Source organism: Leucoraja erinacea, chromosome 1 (genome assembly GCF_028641065.1).
Source record: "Leucoraja erinacea ecotype New England chromosome 1, Leri_hhj_1, whole genome shotgun sequence".
Taxonomy (NCBI): domain Eukaryota; kingdom Metazoa; phylum Chordata; class Chondrichthyes; order Rajiformes; family Rajidae; genus Leucoraja; species Leucoraja erinaceus.
This window is the reverse complement of record NC_073377.1, coordinates 72,735,213-72,757,933: the sequence shown is the minus strand read 5'-3', so window position 1 is coordinate 72,757,933 and position 22,721 is coordinate 72,735,213. Positions and strand designations below refer to the sequence as shown.

Here is a 22,721-nt window from a genome sequence, read left to right as displayed (position 1 = left end):
ACAGCACCTGAGGTCAGGATCAAACCTGAGTGGTGCTGTGAGGCAGTGGCTCTACCCATCGTGCCACTGTGCCGACCTACTTTAGTGCCATCTGTAAAATACTAGTCATGCCTTGTACCATCTCATGTTGGATTAGAAAATGCATGGACGTTATTTCACACTACACCTGACAGGAACCCACTACTGACCCTTCTGTCTCTTCATGGCTTCTGCTCATTTCCAGCACAGCCTGGCAGGAGGATATCAGAATCTTGGGGAAACTCCAATCTCCCATTGTGGTATTTTTATTTTTCTCCAAGGATATTATTAATATTTAGAATTTTTGAGACTCTAAATAACTGCTCCTCTTTGAAAGGTTACACAACTTGCATCACATCAATATGAAGATTCAGTTTCTTTGGGGTGTGGAACCTCTGGGGATTTCCACCTCTCTGTTATTTATGGTTTTGTCATTGTCTCTGATCAGCTGCTCTATAACAAGGATAGGTGACTCCTTAGCATTTATTTTGGGATTCATAAAAATGATGGAGGCAGTAATGGATGCAGCAAAAATCATCCCCCACCAACTTCTCATGCTGGCTACATACTTACATCAATAATTTGGATGAAGGGATTCAAAGTAACATTAGCAAATTTGCAGATGACACAAAGCTGGGTGGCAGTGTGAACTGCGAGGAGGATGCTATGAGAGTGCAGGGCGACTTGGACAGGTTGGGGGAGTGGGCAGATGCATGGCAGATGAAGTTTAATGCGGATAAATGTGAGGTTATCCACTTTGGTAGCAAAAACAGGAAGGTAGATTACTATCTAAATGGCATCAAGTTGGGAAAAGGGAAAGTACAATGGGATCTAGGGATATGGGGGTCCTTGTACATCAGTAAGCATGAAGGTACAGCGTAGGTTTACAAGGTTAATTCTCGGGATGGCGGGACTGTCATATGCTGAGAGAATGGAGCAGCTGGGCTTGTACACTCTGAAGTTTAGAAGGATGAGAGGGTATCTCATTGAAACATATAAGATTGTTAAGGGTTTGGGCATGCTAGAGGCAGGAAACATGTTCTCGATGTTGGGGGAGTCCTGAACCAGGAGCCACAGTTTAAGAATAAGGAGTAAGCCATTTAGAATGGAGACGAGGAAACACATTTTCTCACAGAGAGTGGTGAGTCTGTGGAATTCTCTGCCTCAGATGGCAGTGGAGGCGGGTTCTCTGGATGCTTTCAAGAGAGAGCTTGATAGGGCTCTTAAAAATTGCGGAGTCAGGGGATATGGGTAGAAGGCAGGAACGGGGTACTGATTGGTGATGAGCAGCCATGATCACATTGAATGGCGGTGCTGGCTCGAAGGGCCGAATGGTCTACTCCTGCACCTATTGTCTATTGTCTATTGCAGAACAGAGAAATACACAGTAGCATGATTCCCTAACTGTGGCAAGTCAGCTGGACAGTGTGGTGAAGAAGGCATTTGGCATGCTCGCCTTCATTGGAAAGGGTATTGAATACAAAAGTTGGAATATTATAATGCAGCTGTACAAGTCATTGGCAAGATCAAAATTGGAATATTGTATGCTGTTCTGGTCACCCAGCTATAGGAAGGATGTCCTTAAATTAGAATGGGCGCAGAAGAGATTCACTAGGATGTTACCTGGACTTACAGCCTTGCACCACTGTGCCATCCCCTTGCACCACTGTACCACCCCCTTGCACCACTGTACCACCCCCTTGCACCACTGTACCACCCCCTTGCACCACTGTGCCACCCTTGTAGATGGTGAATAAGCTTAGGGCTTCAGGAGACAAGTCATTCCCCATTGAACACAATTCCTTTTGTGACTGCAGTACATCTGTGGCAGGTTGAGCCACATTTCTACTAAATGAAAGTTAATGCTAACACTGTGAAGTAACAAGGGGAGTCGGTTCGATGTCTTATGGAGGATGGCCATTGCTGGTACTTTTATGAGACAAATTTTACTTGCAATTTATCAGCCCAGGCCTGAATGTTGACTTTGAACTGCGTTGTTATCTGGCGAACTGCTGTACAACTGGATCTGAACACTGTGCAATCATATGCAAACAATCCCTTCTGACATTACGTAGGCTGCAAGGCTGCATAAGAGCAGCTGAAGGAGATTGGGCCTGGGAAATTGTCCTGAGGAACAGCGACAAAATGCCATGCAGTTTTTTCAATTAATTGACCAAGATTTGGCAAATGAGGGAAAGCTAATAACATAGTGTGTAATGCAATATCTAAAAAGATGGAAGATTTAATAATGACCTTCAAATAGTAATTGAGTAAATATTTAATGGAATTAGGGAAAAGTGAAAAGAGGTGGAACTGTTGAAGTTATTTTAATGAACCAGTGCAGGTACGATGGGCCAAATGACTTCATTCTGTCCTGATTCATTCGAGTTTAGTTCAGTTTAGTTTATTGTCACATGTACCGAGGTACATTGAAAATTTGTTGTGCCTTATCCAGTAAGTAGAAAGGCAGTACATGATTACAATCATTCAATAGACAATAGACAATAGGTGCAGGAGTAGGCCATTCGGCCCTTTGAGACAGCACCACCATTCAATGTGATCATGGTTGATCATCCACAATCAGCACCCCGTTCCAGCCTTCTCTCCATATCCTTAACTCCGCTATCCCTAAGAGGTCTATCTAACTCTCTCCTGAAAGCATCCAGAGAACCGGCCTCCACCGCCGTTTGAGGCAGAGAATTCCACACACTCACAACTCTCTGTGAAATTCTTTGTACAGTGTACAGATGCGGGATAAAGGGAACAACCTGTAGTGCAAAACGAAGTCTAGTGAAGTCCGATTAAAGATAGTCTATGATTCTGAGAAATGAAATTATTTTACAACATATCTAAACATAGACGCCGATGATCCAGCTTCGCGGCAGAGGGCCTGAGAACATCGAGTTGGCTGAGGAGGCCACATATAGGCCCCGACCTCGGGTGGACTATGAGGGGGAGAACTGGATGTTTTTTAGTGCCTTCCCTCACAGTGAATTCTGCTGTGGGGGGACGTTTCATGTTGATTTCTATAGTGTACTGTTCTGTGTCTTTTTTATTTTTTCTCTTTTTTGTTTTGTATGGATTTATTGGCATTTGTCCGTTCAATTAATTTAATCAATCTCTGTAAAGCACTTTGGTTCAAATACTGGTTTTGTTGAAAAGTGCTATATAAATAAAGATTATTATTATTATTATTATTATTATTATTATTATTATTATTATTATAAAACCCTCTTTAAGTATTCAATAGGAAATGCACAATCTATAGAGAAAACAAATACATAAAAAAGATTTCATGTCCAGACCAGGCTGGTTCTTAGATTGGTTCTTAGTTTAGTTTAAAGCTATGGTATGGAAACAGGTCCTTCAGCCCACTGAGTTCATGCTGCCAATGATCACCTGATTACACTATTTCCATGCTATCCAGCTTTTGCATCCACTCTGGCAGATTTCCTTGAAAACAAAATGCCACTGCAGGGTTCACAATTATTTTAGAGAAGTCCTGCTTCCATATCAGTGACCCATACTGAGTGTGCATTTTACGTTTGGACCTATGTCCAGCAACGTCCATGTTAAACCTACAGAGCATGTGCAGATTCATGAACTATGGAATACATGTAAAATGAGCAACATCTAATAAAACGTTACTAATAAAATGTAATGCTACCTAAAATCTAGGTGACTGTTTCTATCCTAATGACACTTAAGACAACTAGCAAAGACAAAGACATGGAACAGTATTCCGATGAAAATATATGACTCTCAGCCCAGGACACAATGAACTGCAGAAAAATGGTGAAGGACAAAAGGCAATCATGAGTATCATTGTCCCTCTTCACTAAGCGTGCTTAACCCTGATTTAGTGAAACACATTAGCGCAGCTTCCGAAAAAAAGGTGATCACCGGAGAAAACAAACAAATCAGCTCAGGTCCACCTTACTAACTACTTGTTCTGTTTTTCCAAACCAACATCCGCAGGCATATTCCAATGATTCTCCGCGTGGAATTTTCACTGATAGTAAAGTTCATCTCCGATGATAATATTTACATGCAACATCCTTGCAAGTACATAGCAAGATGTTAGTTTCATATTTGGATAAAATTATTGACAACATGTCTTTCTGAATTGAATGGTCATCTCCATTTCACAGATAAACCTCCCAAAACTATTACTTTGCTTACAATCAGCCTTATTCTTTTAAAGCTCCCACTATGTACAGCAAATAACGTAATTACCTCAACGTATTGTCTTTTACACATGTAGGTACAAAGTGAAAAATGACATCCAAGTCATGGTTTAATCCTCCCACAGTCACAAGTTAAGCAGCATGTCTCACCATTCAATTCAGCAGTTAGTAAATCAAAAATTGTTGATCAATCAAGCAATTGCTGGCCGTGCAATATTCCAGCTGGTCTTCCTGTCTGCTCCTTTTCTTGCAGATGTTCCTTCTGCTCGGCTCTGCTAGGCTTCAACCAGTCTCCTGTTTGCTTTGCTTCCCTGTCTATATCCCTACGTTTGTTATTTCCCTTTGTAAACATGTCTAGTGATCAATTTTGTCGTCTGAGCAATTCAGGAGGCAGTTCCACAATAATAAGCGCAAATTCAGTAGAAATCATATTGCAGGGAGATTTGCAGTCGGTTCTGTTTGAAACAATAAGTTTTCACATGCTCAGTTGCTTTAAGGTCAGGGATTGTGACATTGTAACTACTGGTTGTATCTTCTACAGAGACTGAGGAAACCCTGTATAATTCAACAAAGCAAAGATCGCTGCGGTTCACATTTATCTGAATGATGAGCAAAATACCATGGTCACCTAAACAAGGCCAACATGTATTTATATAGTGTAGGAAAGAACTGCAGATGCTGGTTTAAATCGAAGGTAGACACAAAATCCTGGAGTAACTCAGCGGGACAAGCAGCATCTCTGGAGAGAGGGAATGGGTGACTTTTCGGGTCGAGACCCTTCTTCAGTACTTACATAGCGCCTTTATTAAAGAAAATGACAGGGATGATGTCAGACAAAGGTTAACACAGAGCAAAATAAAGAGACTTTAGAGACAGTGACACACTCTTGGCACAACAGGTAGGTTTTGTGGAAGGAGAAGCAGTGAGGCAGAGAAGGTTAGGGACAGAATTCTGTTTTGTTGGAGCCTAATCAGTTGAATGCATGCATGTTTGTGAAATTATGTATGGAGCATTTTCTGTCTGTTTTTGTAAACTTGCATCAGTAGTTCCTTGTCTCTACTCATGGACAGATGGTTTTCAGACTGGTAATCTTCCTTACTATCTCCCCACAGCTCAGTTTTAACTTTTGTTTTTTGGCTGTCACTTAAGTGAGGAACCTTGAGATCTTTTGTTGCGTTGAAGGGTATTATTAAATTGTGGTTATTGTCTGAAAGATGTTGCAAGTAAGTATTGTCTTTGAGTGATTCTTTTTGTTCCACTGGTGTTGAGCTGAAAATAATGCCCATCGGTTATCAGTTAATCAGCAATTAAAATAATTTCCCCTGATTCATCTCATCGAGACTCTTCCCTAACTTGGAGCTTCTTCAGCAGATCCCTTACTCTTTCCTGCTCTGCTGAGAACTACATCTCCTCACTCCTCGCAATAGCTCAGTGAATCACCCATTAAACTCAGCCCCTGGTTGTAGGATGAGGAAAACATTGAAATAGTAGCCCATTTGCTCCTTGCATTCATTCATATCATGTCCAATCTGTGTAGCAGTCCTATTTAACGTGCCTCGGCACCAAATCCCTTATTAACGTCACCATCAAAGCCTATGGATCGCAATCTTGGAAGATTTATTTGACTGAGAATCTAAAATCATCTAAGCTGAAAGATGTATATTTCTGCGATGCTGTCCATGAAAGGATTTTTTTTAATGACTTTCCTCCTAAAATGCCTATTTATAATTACAGGATTATGAGTAAGATTGTAAGATTATACAGCATAAATTCATTTTATGGTGCTACTGAAATTCCGTTAAACCTATTAGTGCAACAATCTGCAGCTGCTGGAAATCTGTAAGAAAAGGAAAATATGCTGAAAGTGCTCATCTGGTCAGGCAGCCTCCAGAGAGGGAGAGGCAGCTGATGTTTCAGGACTAAGGGGCCTTCATCAAAATTGGAGTCAAGAATACAAGTGTGATTTAAGTTGAAAAGACAGGGAGGGGTGGGTGAAAAGATGGATATTTGTGCTGGGGTGCACATCAAATTTGTCAAAGAAACAACCATCTTAGAAGCTGATAGTTTTGGACAGAGAAGAAAATCATTGGAAAAGTAACAGAATGAATAGAGAAGGTTAAAGTCCCGACCTGAAACGTCACCCATCCTTTTTCTCCAGAGATGCTGCCTGACCCGTTGAGTTACTCCAGCATTCTGTGTCTATCTTTGGTATAGACCAGCATCTGCAGTTCCTTTTTATTATATTAAAATAGTCAATGTAATAATAATACTTAAATTTGCCTGTAGGCTACAAAACAGAAAACATATAGAAATGGGTTAAGTGTGGCGATAGACCCCAAAAGAGCATATGAGGAATTCCACAGGGAATCAATGGGCTTTTGTTTCCTTTCAACCAAGACAGGTGTTGAATGGTTCCCTGTTTACCACTATATTTGCATTTTCCCCCAGTCAACCACTCAAATGAAATGGACTAATCAATAATAATAATAATAATAATCTTATTTATATAGCACATTTTTAGTCAACTTGCATTGACCCCAAAGTGCTTCACATAATTACATTACATTTACACACAGGCAAAGGTGGGTGAAGTGTCTTGCCCCAAGGACACAACGACAGTATGCACTCCAAGCAGGATTCGAACCGGCTACCTTCCGGTCGCCAGCCGAACACTTAGCCCATTGCGCCATCTGTCGCCCCATCGCCCCAATGGTTCATATAGTTTAGCCCTAAACTTTGCAAAAATGATATGAATAGAATTAGGCCATTCGGCCCATCAAGTCTACTCTGCCATTCAATCATGGCTGATCTATCACTCCCTCCTAACCCCATTCTCCTGCCTTCTCCCCTCAACCTCTGACATCCATACTAATCAAGAATCTATCTACCTCTGACTTAAAAATATCCATTGTGGCAAAGAATTCCACAGCCTTCTGTGGCAAAGAATTCCACAGATTCACCACCCTCTGACTGAAGACATTTCTCCTCATCTCCTTCCTAAAAGAATGTCCTTTAATTCTGAGGCTATGACTCTAGTCCTAGACTCTCTCACTATAAAACCTGGACTGCATAAGCGTCTTGTTGGACTTCCTATTTTTAAATATTTGCAAGTCTGCAACCTTCAATCTCTCTGCTCCTCTGCAACCTTTAATGTTTTACTACTTCCTACATTCTCCATTTATTCTTCCTCCCAAAATGAGCAGTACTCTATGAAATGTCATGTCATCTTTAATCTACTGAGGGTCAGAATTATAGTCAGGGGTTGGGGGAGGGGGAGAATGCGCGGTAAGGGGGAAGAGTGATCTAAATGTGGAGTTGAAACACGAGTGGGTTGGGTGGGCTTTAATGTTTTCTGGGACAAATTTGCTGGAGGTTATGTTCACAATTGTCCCACAGGTGGAGGTGGCAGGCGACTGGTATTGGGGGGGGGTTGCAGTAAATGGCACAGTGGCAAGGTGGAATTAAAGGAAATGTAGACTGGAATGCATTGCCAGGGATGGTGGTGGAGGCAGTTACAATAGTGGTGTCTAGGAGGCTTTTTGATAAGCACATGGATATGTAGGGAATGGTAAGATGTAAATTGTGTGTAGGCAGATGGGATTAGGTTAGCTTCACACTGTTCTGCACATACATTGTGGGCCGAAGGTGATGCTGTGCCTTTCTATGTGCTCTGTTCTATGTAGAAATCTTAACCAGGACCTACATGTTGGATGAATCTTGCTTTGAATTTCCTCTTCCACAGATCAGACTAGACTGTTTCCCTTTAATTTATGCATAAGCAACCTCCGTCACCATCTGCTGTCCAGCATTCATATGTCAATTGAATTCAGCATATGTAGTGTAATTTGATTCCACGGTGTGCTGAGATACCTCCATGAGTAAGTACGTCATGTTAATGAATAGGTTTACCATTCTACACGATTCAAGTAGCAAGTACATGGCAACATATAACTTTGAGTAATTGGTTTTTTTTTTGTTACATTTCAATAGACAACAGACAATAGACAATAGGTGCAGGAGTAGGCCCTTCGGCCCTTCGAGCCAGCACCGCCATTCAATGTGATCATGGCTGATCATCCCCAATCAGTACCTCGTTCCTGCCTTCACCCCATATCCCCTGACTCCGCTATTTTTAAGAGCCCTATCTAGCTCTCTCTTGAAAGCATCCAGAGAACCTGCCTCCACCGCCCTCTGAGGCAGAGAATTCCACAGACTCACCACTCTCTGTGAGAAAAAGTGTTTCCTCGTCTCCGTTCTAAATGGCTTACACCTTATTCTTAAACTGTGGACCCTGGTTCTGGACTCCCCCAACATCGGAAACATGTTTCCTGCCTCTAGCGTGTCCAAACCCTTAACAATCTTATATGTTTCAATAAGATACCCTCTCATCCTTCTAGACTCCAGAGTGTACAAGCCCAGTTGCTCCATTCTCTCAGCATATGACAGTCCCGCCATCCTGGGAATTAACCTTGTAAACCTACGCTGCACTCCCTCAATAGCAAGATTGTCCTTCCTCAAATTAGGGGACCAAAACTCCACACAATACTCCAGGCGTGGTCTCACTAGGTTTCTGTACAACTGCAGAAGGACCTCTTTGCTCCAATATTCCATTCCTCTTGTCCTCTTTCACTCCAAAATGTTGTAGGCCACCACATTCTGGGCCTATATCTTCATGGCATACTTTTCACACTTGAGATTGATTGAGTTGGTTGCTTTCCCCTGTACTGTGCAGATTTGCACAGTGACCTTAGCACAGCGGAGTGCAGCACAGTGGCTGTGTGAAAGCAGGACTCCAGCTCTACTCACAACCTCCAGGCTGCCCAGCTGTTACATCATCCCAGTGAATATTAATGAATAGTAGGTAAATAATTAAAAACAAATTTAAATAACTAAATTTGCACACATTTAGAACACACCCTTTTGCACTGATTTAAATAAAATAAAGGGCAGCATGGTGGCGCAGGTGTAGAGTTGTTGCCTAACAATGCCAGAGACCCGGGTTCAATGCTGGCTGGCTACAGGTGCTGTCTGTACGGAGTTTGTACGTTCCCTCTGTGACCGCGTGGGTTTTCCCCGGGTGCTCCAGTTTCCTCCCACATTCCAAAGACGTACAAGTTTGTAGGTTAATTGGCTTTGGTAAAAATTGTAGATTGTCCCTCGCTGTGGTGGATGTTTATGTTTATGTTAAATTTTTATTGTGTTTTTGTGTGTGTTCTTTATAATTGTACCGCTGCTGGCATATTCATTTCACTTGCACTTATGTGGTCGGTGGGGGCGCTGCAATGGCGGCAGCCCTGTCAGCAGCGCGTTAGTTTTTTCAACTTTTTTTATTTTTTTAGTATGTTTTAAAGTATGTTTTTGATGTTTCTTTGTGTGTTATGTGTGGGGGGTGAGGGGGAAACCGTTTTGGCCACCTCCTACATGGAGAGGCGACTTTTTTCAGGTTGCCTCCCCCGTGGCCTAACAACGAGGATCGGGCGGCCCTTCCCGGAGACGCGCCCGGGGCTTCAGCGGCGGGCGCAGCGTGGACTCTCGGCGTGGAGCGGGCGATCCCTCGCTAGGGCTCGCTGGAGGGGAGCGCTCCGTTTCGCTGGCCCGTGGCAGCCGGCAGCCTGAAGCCGCGGTCTGCGCAGCTCCAGCTGGCGTGGCGTCTACAGCCCGGGATCCATCGTGGGGGAGCCGGGGGGAAAATGGAGGAGGACTGGCCAAATTGTGTGCCTTCCACCACAGTGATGAAAGCTGTGGTGGATGTTTGTGTTTATGTTAAATATTTATTGTGTTTTTGTGTGTGTTCTTTATAATTGTACCGCTGCTGACATATTCATTTCACTGGCACTTATGTGCAATGTGACAAATAAACCGTATTGTATTGTATTGTATTTTATTGTATTGTATTGTATTGTATTGTATTGTGTATAAGATAGTGCTAGTGGATGGGGATCACTGGTCGGCACGGACTCGGTGGGCCGAAAGGCTGTATCTCTAAACTAAGCTGCACGAAATAGTGGAAACAAGGAACCAAATAACCTGGTTTACACAAAAGGACACAATGTGCCGGAGTAACTCAGTGGGTCAGGCAGCATCCCTGAAGAACCAGGTCCTCCCTAGATGCTGCCTGACCCGCTGAGTTACTCCACCACGTTGTGTCTTTAAATAAATAAAATTAATCTCTGTTTATGCTGCATCTAACAACCGATTTCTCCCAATCAATTTGATCGGACCATCCCACTTGATGGAGCCTTAGTGGATCGAGTCCTTATACTGAGCAGAAAATCTTTGGAGGTTGGCACCACCCTTTCGGATTGTATGAGCTGTCCTGGGACTGGTGCACTGCTGAACTGAAGATAACTAAGTTCCCTGCCAGCAGATCTGGGAAAATCTCAGCACAAGATTTACCCTAGTGTCTCCTTATGAATCAGTATCAAATTTAGCTTGATGATGCTCCTGCAAAATGCTTGGGATATATTAGCAGTTTAAAGTGGTATGTAAGTACCAATTCCTGAGGTTGTTATTGTTAACGGTGAAGAAGACTGCACTTTTCAAGAATGTCCTATAAGCACACATGAAATACGGCAATCCAGTATATTCAATTCCCTGCTGGGATCATGGCTGTTATAGCCTAAAGTGGATTTCTGCCAGAAAACTGTCAGGTCGTAACATTTATTTAAAAAATGCCACTTGCTATATTTTGGTGATAGTTGTAATATATGCACTGATTCTACTACTAAATTTACCATAATATCCATTTTTAACACATGTACAAGCACTGAATCCACAAATGTTGGAAGTTAATAATGTATAGCTAAATTACAAGAAGGTTCACAGAACATAATGTGCTGTGCCTGGAACAGCATTGTTTTCATCCAGAACTTCTTGAATGCCACTTGAAATGATATAACCAGTGAGAAGGTTATAATGGTTTCTATATTTGTGCCATCATCACTTAATGATGATGAAACATAAAGAAAATGTGTTTTCAATACATGAATGACGTAGACATCATTTGGTTAAACCCTCGCTGAGAAAGGGAAATTAAAAAAGACGATAATTAAGAATGTGAAGTGTAGCTTTACTCCCCTCCCCTATTGGAAATAACATGATTTGAAATGGCTGAGGTAAAAATGCAGTTGAAACATGATGCTGGAAGAGCAAAAATATGCAAATGTCATTGTAAACTGGAGATTTCCAGTACAAAATGTACTCAAAGTGCACCTGCCACGGCATTCAGTAAGAGGAAAGTACAAGCCAGTCAACCAGACCAAAAATGATTTTTTTTGTTGTTGAAGCATCTTCCTCCTTCACAAGGCCTGACAGCAAAGATGGTCACCTTTCCCATCAATGCCACAGCAGAATCGAAGATATTATCTTCCCCGGAGTCAAATGTAAGCAAAATATTTGGTGGAAATGTTTCAGTTATGTTTTCCCTAAATATACTCTATAATAAACAAATATATAATATAGATCAGGGTCATGTTCCATCCAAGCAATAACTGAATGTCTCACATGCTACTGATTCTTACCTAAAACAAACTCATTCAAATCCACAAATGTTGAAAGGAAATACTCTAGATATTATATTAAAATATCAGATTTGGAGTAAGACAATCCCTACCTAGAAATTGGTTGTGAGTTTGTTTTAACTATGTTTAATTCGATTTTTGTTTCACCCCCCCCTCTACCCTGTTCTCCTCCTGGATTAGCACCCATTTATTCCCTTCCCACCCCCCCCCCCCCCCCCCCCAAACTTATCTCCTTCCACTTACATTATTTCCTTTGGCTCTACTCTTCGATCCTTATCTCACATTTCTTGTTTCTTCATCTCTGGCCTTTGTCCAACCATCTACCTATCAATTCCCCCCGCCTCACCTGTAAACACCTATCATTCGCCAGGTTTTGTTTCTGCCCCCATCTCTCTTCCAGCTTTCTCCCCCCACTACAATCTGTCTGAAGAAGGGTCTTGACCGAAACATCACCTATCCATGTTCTCCAGATTTCCTGCCTGACCCACTGAGTTACTCCAACAATTTGTGACAAAAAAAAAGATTGTTTGTCTTTTCTCATCTTTTTCCCGAGAAAAGCTGGCCTGGAACAACAGAGTACTTAAATGTGGCACAGTTTGTACCCTAAGGCACACACTCCCATTCTGAGGTGAATATACTCCAGCACAATTTGAACATAAGTTGTTAACTTTTTTGGCAATCACGGTTTAACAACTTACAATGGATCATCTTGCCAATTTTCAGGAAAAAAACCCTCATATTCTGAAGACAAAACATTATTGGTAATGCCTTTAAAAATCAACAAAAACTGTTTTGTTTTCATGTTCTGATCAGAAGTATGGCAAGGGCTGAGATTGCTAGTACCTTGACAGAAGCTTTTCAAATCGATGCTGCTACAGATGAGGTACCAGATGACTGGAACACAGCAAAGGTGGGGGAGCAGGGACAACCCAACTAATTATAACTCTGTGAGTCAGAGTCAAAGGTCAGTGAAAGTTACTGGAAAAATTCTGAGAAGCAGGATTTATCTGCATTTGGAAAGGCAAGGATTAATCAAAGGTATTCAGCAAAGTTTTGTATGAATAATTTAATTGAATTTTTGGAGGAGGTGTCAAAATGTATTGTTTAGAGCAGTATGGTCGATATAGTTCTACATGGGTATCAGTAAGAATGGCGAATTAGATCCAAAATTGGCATGGGAATGGGACACATGGGTAATGGCAGAGGTTTGCATTTGGGATTGGAAGCCTGTGACCATTTATGTACCACAGAGATTGACCATAGCGGCCATACTGTACCATAGCAGCTCGCAATGCTAACGGTAGGTACTCGGAAAATCCGGTAAACTCGTGATGTTTTTTCAACACTGTGAAAAATGTAGACGAGTGAAAAAAATACTCGTGATGAAAAAAATGTTTACTTTTTACTCGTACGAGCCACTGCGAGACATCCACAAACTCCTACGAACCCGCTACGGACATTCTCCCATCAGGGGAAAACTCGGGAGAACTCTCGAATTACCTCGTACAGTGGGACTGGCCTTTACGGCTCTCTCACTGTGATTTTCTGTTGGGCAAAGACATTATTGAATGTGATTGTGGTGTTTCAAACATCTAACTGACATTCAGTCATGAGGCTTTAGGTGAAGGAATGGGTCTGTACAGAAGAGCATTTGGCACTCATTCTCCCACAAGCTATTAGATTTCAGAGTAAAGATCAATAGTAAAGTTGACAAAAAGAAAGACCCAAAATATAAAGAACATTTTGGGAAAATGTTCCAACTTTCTTCCCTCCTTGAAGGTAGCAAATCATATGGAATTGAATAATGACCCAATGACTCAATGTTCACTGCTCGTGTCCATGTGGAGAACAGTGCCTCAGCTTAAAAAATATATTTACATTTAAATAAATGTACATTAATTTGGTTTTTTTTATTGCATTGTAGCAATTTCACATGTTGAGCTGATAAAAATCGTTGCATGTGTAGTTCTGTCCCCAGTGTCAAGGATACAGTAAATTATGGTCAGAGCAGTGTCAAATAAATCTACTGATATTCTTCAAAATGCAATCCTGCTCCACGAACAACATTTTCAGTGATCGTAAAGATTTCAATTATATCAAAGTGAAAGTTTTTGCAATTTATAGCTGCCGATTCCCTCCAGAACCAAACCTTGTTACTTTCCTTTGAGAATACGGGATCTGGGCAAAGCCTTACGTCAGCTGGGATTCTAAAGTTTGCCATCCTCTAGGCGATCGATCGCCAGTGTATAGAGTCGTGTCTTAGTGTTGATGATTCTTAATCTACCGTATTTCTCATCTACATGCTGCATAACATCAACTAAAAATGCAGGATCATATTCTAAATGTGTGTTGAAAACAGCCAGTATTACCTCACCACCAGTTCTCTTCACCCAATCACTTCATTAAATTTCATATCTAGAGACATCTAGCTCTGGATGCAAAATAATTATTTCACAAAATATCTGAAGGCACATTGTCTCGATCCATTTATAAACACTATTTCCAACCACTGATTCCATTCCCTTCACTGACAGGATTTCAGCCTGACTATTTGCAAACCTGCTGTTACATCTGATCATGAGATGAATTTCATATATAAGTGGCACCATTACAGTTGCCAATTTCCACCTCTATAACATCACTTTATCCTTCACCAGTCTGAGCTGATCTGTGTCCTCCCTCTCCCACTCCCTCCTTATATTGGAACTTGAGTCCTGCCAACCTCTTTCATTCCATCGATGGATAGCAGGAGTCATGGTCACCCAGAGCTCTGCTACTCATCTCTTAACTCACAGCATTGCTGCCATTATCCTTGTGCTTGCTGATCCACATTGGCCCTCAAATAATTTGCACTTTGGCTTTAAAATTCTTACCTTTGTTTTTAAATCTCTCTAAAGCCTTTTCCTATCTCTGTGATGCCACTCAGCATGTTCTGTGTCAAACCTGCTGTGGTAATGCTCTCATGAAACACCTTGTGAAGCCTTTGTTCTTTTAAGGGCTTACATAGACATAGGCTGTTGTGGGAAAATCTTAAATTATTGTCAGAAATTCCAAGAACAATTATAAAGTATCTTTAAATTGAATCATTGCATCATTAAAGTATGTTGTACCATGGATACTGAGTGAGAGAAAGCAACCAAATGTCATATTTTTCCAACCCGTCGAACTATAATTCAATACATTGTTGTGCTTTAGTAATAGTACATGCATTAATCACTGCTGTATACTTGACAGCATTACAGGCCTCAATCAATGAAGAGGTTCTTGTCAAACCTCTTCATTAGAAATTTGTTGGTGAGGAACTTCACATTTTTCACATTTCAGTAGCATCTGAGAGGTGCAGAATATTTTTTGTTCCATGGGATCAGTAACTTTTATAAAATAGTGTTTTTTATTGACCAGTCGAGTGTCTGAAATGTGCATGAGGCTTTCAACATTTCCGTTGATCTCTTGGACAAGTTACTCAGAAATCTATGCACAAAATGATCACCCTGCTATAGGATGGATGCCATTAAGCTACAATGAGTGCAGAGAAAATTTACTAGACTGTTGCCAGGATTCAAGGGCCTGAGCTATAGCAAGTTATGAGTTTATTCCTTGGAATGCAGGAGGCTAAGGGGAATGAGTTTTTTTTTACCCAGGGGAGGGGAACCAAGAACCAGAGTAGGTTTTAAGGTGAGAGGATAAAATTTAATAGGAGCCTGAAGGGCAACATTTTCACAGAGTGTGATGGGTATATGGAATGAGCTGGCAGAGGAGATAGTTGAGTCAGGTACAATAACAACATTTAAAATACACTTGGATAGGCGCATGAATAAGACAGGTTTAGTGGGACATGAACCAAATGTGGGCAAATGGACTGGCTTAGAGGGGACACTTGGTCGGCATGGACGAGTTGGGCTGCAGGGCTTATTCCATTCTCTATGATGCTAAGAGAGATTCAGATTACTCTGCCCACTGCAGCTTGCCAGCAGGAGGTCTTGTTGATTTTGATGGATGAGCCTCAATTAAACTAATTTGGATGGGCACCAACCGTAAACAAACACTGAAGGCTTGCAGGAAGAAGCTTGGGATTTGATATTTAATGCAGTGATGGAGTACAGCAGGTAGGAGACTTCAATGGTGTCATGTGAGAGAAACTGGGGGGAATGAAGTGAGCCATGAGGGAAGGATAGTTACTGGAGAAATGAGTTCAGTGTGGTACTCAAATTCTGCTTTCTGAGATTGAACAGAACTTCTGCGAAACATAATGCACACAGAATTTCATCAGCCCTAAGTGTGTTTACATGTGTGATTGACGTTCTGCCTGTTTCTAGCCAAAAACAAGGAACATATGAAATTTGTACCAGCCATACTTCCTTTGGAATCTCAGTATTGCTCCCTACACTTTGCTAACTGGACTATCAAGTAGAATTCTCTAAATGTGGCCTCACCAATGTCTTATACAACTGCAACATGATCTCCCAACTTCTATACTCAATGATCTGGCTGATGAAGGCCAATGTGCCAATAGCCTTTTGACCACCCGACCTACCTGCGACTCCATCTTCAAAGTGGTATGCACCTGCACTCCTAGATCCCTTTGCTCTACAACACTACCCAGAGCTCTACCATTTACTGTGAAGGCCATGCCCATGTTAGACTTCCCAAAATGCAACAGCTCACTTTTTTTCTGCCTTAAATTCCATCAACCATTCCTCATTCCCCACCTGGCCAATTGATCAAGATCCTGATGCAATTTTTCACGACCATTTACACTATCTGGAAAACCACCAACTTTTGTATCATCTGCAAACTTGCTAATCTTGCTGTGTATGTTCTCAAGCAAATTAATGATATAATTTTGAAAGACCACACAAATTACATAAAATTAATTCTATATTTAGGATGTTGTAAACAGAACTGGAGTAAATGAGGCTCAGTTTGACCTTTATCCATTGCTTCAATGTTCAAGGATTCAATGTAATAAAATGGTGAATTTTACAGCTGAAATCGGGAATGGAAAATGTTAGCGAGGCACTCCCAGCAATCTGCTCAGACTTTGTTCCTTTTAAGTTTCATAACATGTTTTGAAATGAACAAAGTCAATTAGTAAATACATAATCTAATCATTTCAAATTTGTATCTCTGTACTGTGCTCAATTGCATCAAAGATTGCATTTTAGAAGGGCTCCCCAAATTAAAGTAAAATGCATTTAGAGGTTTTGAAATATATTGTTTTATACTTTAAAAACAGTTCTCACAGGGCATGAAACTCAGCCTCCTTTCAGCTCATATCTGTGACCCAATTCAAAATCATACATCAGGAACATGAGAGAAGTCTTCCACAAAAGCCACAAAAGTCAGTCTGAAGAAGGGTCTCGACCCGAAACGTCACCCATTACTTTGCTTCAGAGATGCTGCCTGGTCCACTGAGTTACTCCAGCATTTTGTGTCTATCTCCAGCTTGATTAACCTTGAGTTAAAATCCGCTTTTGACTGAATATTTTAATTTTTTTATTTCAATTTGTTTGCTGCCACAGATTCTCTCTTATGCCCTCATAGTTACTCCTGGTGATTTACAACGATCCACCATTTGGACCCCTAGTGTTTCTCATCTATCTCATGCTGTCCCTTGGCAAAACCTTACAAACACACTGTCAGTTCATTCCAAAAGTGTTGACACCCAACTTTCCCTTATGACCAAATCACTTTAAAACCATAATCTTCAATCTTTGCAGCAAATTCTGCTCCACATCCACTGAGTTATTTAGTCACCCTCTGTCTGTTTGAAGATAGATATGGCAGTCATGTCCGTGTAAATAAGACCACGTTTTCATTTCTGGGATGTTGCTCAATTCCTTCCTTGCCTCACCTCACTTACATGTTCTATCAGCCTTGGTAAACAATTTCAACATTCCCCTAGCTCGCCTCTCTCCTTCTACTCTCCAAACCCAGTGAAACGTGAGATAACTTTTGTTTAGGTACAATGAAGTTGATTTTGTCTGTAATGCCTGATTGCTCACAATTGGCTGAGTGGAGAACAGAAAGGGAAACTGGGAAGGAAGAAATGTCATTAGCAGAAATCACTTTGCTTTAGGGGGGCAAGAGCTGTTGACATTAAAATAAGTGCCTTCAATATGGCAGTAATAACAACTTCATTTAACGTAGCAAAACTGGTTGATTATTTTAGCTACATTTAGTTGATTATTTAAAAGAAGGCAATGTACAGCAGGACAGACTGTTTGAGGTGTAAGAGTATCTGATGCTACCATTTTCTATTTTTAATTGTTCCTATAAAACACATTATATCTAACCAGGCCAGAGTCAAAGGCAGTGTAAAATGTTGAGGTTAATATTTTATATGTTATTATCCTTTGTTTAAAATACAGTTGTGATCAATCAGGACTTATGCTACAATTGAGAGATAGTATCAAATGTTTTGGCAGAAATAATCTGCAATACCACTTGTTGACAAGCTTCCTTGAGTTGGGAGTGGGGGCAGTGGACTGTCAATAACAATTTACACAATTTCTCCCCTTGTTGCAGATGAGATGGATCAAACAATATCTACATTGACTATCACAAATATCTGTGTATAACTGCTCAATGACTTGCAATTCCCAGAAGGCATAACCGATTAAGGAAATGCAGGGTCAAATTACTAACATGTTTAACTGTGTGCTTAAATCAAGAGAAGTGTGATCAGTGCAAAAGTGAACCGAATCAATTTGTACAAATGTAAAAGGACATATAAATAACAGTACTACTTTCTGAAGTTCTGTGGTATAAAGAAACCTTGTTTTAGAATGTTATAACATTACGTGGAATTTTGGAATTTGGTCTTTGGCTGGAATTAATGCGATTGAATTTATTGGTATAAGCCCTAAAAAACTATCAATAAAGATGAATTTACTATACTTTCATGAAAAATGCCAGCGTCAATTTCAGTCTGGAGAGGTAAAAACAGCTTTTTGCACAGTGGTGCCCCATGTAAATCACATGATGGTACATTTCAACATATTTATGTAATCACAGTGTGTGTTTGCCAACAAACAAAAAATGGTTTGCCAAACATTTTTTTTAATGTAGATAGTGCCCCATTTAAACAAGATTTCTTGTCAGTACCATCATGGAGAGCAATAGTAGAATTTGGTTCAATGACATGTTGCATTGATTTGGATAAAGCATTTGTATTCTTCTCATGTTAACAGTGGCAATGTACTTGTTTTAAACAATGATTCAGAAGTGGTCATTTTTTTTTAGTTCATTGCTCAGTTACAGCAATCCATTCATCTCCAAGCTAAGCCAATTAACTGCCATAAACAATGCACTGTAAACAAAAGTCATAATATTACAACAAGCAATAAAACTATCTGACATGCTCCACTCTTTCTCTCTTTAATATTGTTGGCAAAAACTATTTGGAAGTATTTCTTGTGGTTTTGTGCCATTTTCAAGTCTCTGATGCCAAATGACCACACCATCATGGTGTAAAGTGTGTTCACCCAGATCTATTCAGCGTCTGACCTGTTGATTGCAATTTACGATTAGTAACAGTGCATTGTGGAGAACCAAGTTGATATATGAACATTCAGTTTAACGGATGTAAGCCAAAGTATATCAGAACAACATAGCAACCTCACAAACACCTTTTGGAATGCTGCAATTTAATTATAGATTCTCATTTCAATGGATTAAATTCTTTGTCAGAAAACAACAAACATTGCCAATTAATCAGAGAAGGAAGGGGAGGAGTAGTGGAAGCACTGCTCTGGTGGTAGGCTGCCGAAAAGAGTGGGTGAAGGGACTTTTGAAGGCAGCAAGCCAATTAATCACCATTGCAAAATCATTAGTTTATATCAATACAATGTCTGGAGCATGTCATTCATTTTATTGACCTTGAATAATCTATACATTGCCATTTCAGTTATGCACAAAAACTGTGCCTGTAAGGTGCTGGAGGCCAAATAATATTTTTTAAATGCACTTGAACGAGCAGTTGAAGAACCATAATCTGCTAGGCTATGGATCCAGACCTGGGGAGAGAGAGCAGTTTAAATTGCACCATTTTTAAACAGCCTTGATATAAAGAGACTCAAATAGAGAAAGCTAGCAGTCAGTGTGTGAGGCAGGAGGCAGAGAAGGGAAGCACTCAGACCCAACATGTAGGGGGTAAAGAAGAAAAAAGATAATAAACAGAGAATAAGAGGGGGTGGGTTTCTTAAATGTGTATATTTTAATGCTAGGAGCATTGTAAGAAAGGTGGATGAGCTTAGAGCCGGGATTGACACCTGGAAGTATGAGGTTGTGGCGATTAGTGAAACATGGTTACAGGATGGCTGTGATTGGAAACTAAATATTCCAGGATTTTGTTGCTTCATGTGTGATAGAATTTGAGGGGCAAGAGGTGGAAGTGTTGCATTGCTTGTCAGGGAAGATATTACAGCAGTGCTTTGGCAGGATAGATTAGAGGGCTTGTCTAGGGAGGCTATTTGGGTGGAACTGAGAAATGGGAAAGGTGTAGCAACACTTATAGGGGTGTATTATAGACCGCCTAATGGGGAGCGAGAATTGGAAGAGGAAATATGTAAGGAGATAGCAGGTATTAGTAGTAAGCACAAGGTAGTGATTGTGGGAGATTTCAATTTTCCACACATAGACTGGGAAACACATTCTGTAAAAGGGCTGGATGGTTTGGAGTTTGTAAAATGTGTGCAGGATAGTTTTTTTTGCAGCAATACATAGAGTTACCTACTAGAGAAGGGGCAGTGCTGGACCTCCTGTTAGGAAATGAAACAAGTCAGTTGATGGAGGTATGTGTTGGGGCGCACTTCGGGTCCACTGATCACAATACCATTAGTTTCAATATAATTATGGAGAAAGTCAGAACTGGACCAAGGGTTGAGATTTTTGATTGGAGAAAGGCTAACTTTGAGGAGATGCGAAAGAATTTAAAAGGAGTGAATTGGGACATTTTGTTTTATGGGAAGAATGTAGTAGAGAAATGGAGGACATTTAAAGGTGACATTTTAAGAGTACAGAATCTTTATGTCCCTGTTCGGTTGAAAGGAAAGAGTAATAATTGGAAAGAGCCATGGTTTTCAAGGGAAATTGGACACTTGGTTCGGAAAAAGAGAGAGATCTACAATAATTATAGGCAGCATGGAGTAAATGAGGTGCTTGAGGACTATAAAGAATGTAAAAAGAATCTTAAGAAAGAAATTAGAAAAGCTAATAGAAGATATGAGGTTGCTTTGGCAGGTAAGGTGAAAGTAAATCCAAAGGGTTTCTGCAGCTATATTAATAACAAAAGAATAACAAGGGATAAAATTGGTCCATTACAGAGTCAGAGTGGACAGCTATCTGCAGAGCCACAAGAGATGGGGGAGATATTGAACAATTTATTTTCTTCGGTATTCACCAAGGAGAATGATGTTGAATTATGTGAGGTAAGGGAAACAAGTAGAATAGCTATGGAAACTATGAGGTTCAAAGAAGAGGAAGTACTGACACTTTTGAAAAATATAAAAGTGGATAAGTCTCCAGGTCCTGACAGGATATTCCCTAGGACATTGAGAGAAGTTAGTGTAGAAATAGCAGGGGCTATGGCAGAAATAATTCAAATGTCATTAGAAACGGGAATGGTGCCAGAGGATTGGCGTTCTGCGCATGTTGTTCCATTGTTTAAAAAGGGTTCTAAGAGTAAACCTAGCAATTATAGACCTGTTAGTTTGATGTCAGTGGTGGGCAAATTAATGGAAAGGATACTTAGAGATAATATATATAAGCATCTGGATAAACAGGGTCTGATTAGGAACAGTCAACATGGATTTGTGCCTGGAAGGTCATGTTTGACTTATCTTCTTGAATTTTTTGAACAGGTTACTGGGGAAATTGATGAGGGTAAAGTGGTGGATGTTGTCGATATGGACTTCAGTAAGACCTTTGACAAGGTTCCACCTGGAAGGTTGGTTAAGAAGGCTCAATTGTTGGGTATTAATAGTGGAGTAGCAAGATGGATTCAACAGTGGCTGAATGGGAGATACCAGAGAGTAATGGTGGATAACTGTTTGTCAGGTTGGAGGCCGGTGACTAGTGGGGTGCCTCAGGAATCTGTGTTGGGTCCACTGTTGTTTGTCATGTACATCAATGATCTGGATGATGGTGTGGTAAATTGGATTAGTAAGTATGCAGATGATACTAAGATAGGTGGTGTTGTGGATAATGAAGTAGATTTTCAAAGTCTACAGAGAGATTTAGGCCATTTGGAAGAGTGGGCTGAAAGATGGCAGATGGAGTTTAATGCTGATAAGTGTGAGGTGCTACATCTTGGCAGGACAAATCAAAATAGGACGTACATGGTAAATGGTAGCAAATTGAGGAATGCAGTTGAAATGTGCATAGTTCCCTGAAGGTAGAATCTCATGTACATAGGGTGGTAAACATAGAAACATAGAAAATAGTTGCAGGAGTAGGCAATTCGGCCCTTCGAGCCTGCACCGCCATTCAATATGATCATGGCTGATCATATAACTCAGTATCCTGTACCTGCCTTCTCTCCATACCCCCTGATCCCTTTAGCCACAAGGGCCACATCTAACTCCCTCTTAAATATAGCCAATGAACTGGCCTCAACTACCTTCTGTGGCAGGGAGTTCCAGAGATTCACCACTCTCTGTGTGAAAAATGTTTTTCTCATCTCGGTCCTAAAGGATTTCCCCTTTATCCTTAAACTGTGACCCCTTGTCCTGGACTACCCCAACATCGGGAACAATCTTCCTGCATCTAGCCTGCCCAACCCCTTAAGAATTTTGTAAGTTTCTATAAGATCCCCCCTCAATCTTCTAAATTCTAGCGAGTACAAGCCATGTCTATCCAGTCTTTCTTCATATGAAAGTCCTGACATCCCAGGAATCAGTCTGGTGAACCTTCTCTGTACTCCCTCTATGGCAACAATGTCTTTCCTCAGATTTGGAGACCAAAACTGTACACAATACCACAGGTGTGGTCTCAC

The 22,721-nt window shown here is 40.7% G+C and overlaps 1 protein-coding gene across 13 annotated transcripts in view; it reads right to left on the bottom strand.

The window, feature by feature from the left end:
- Positions 1 to 22,721, bottom strand: part of rbm47 (RNA binding motif protein 47) — a 212,798-nt gene that overhangs the window by 107,589 nt on the left and 82,488 nt on the right. The window lies entirely within an intron of this gene.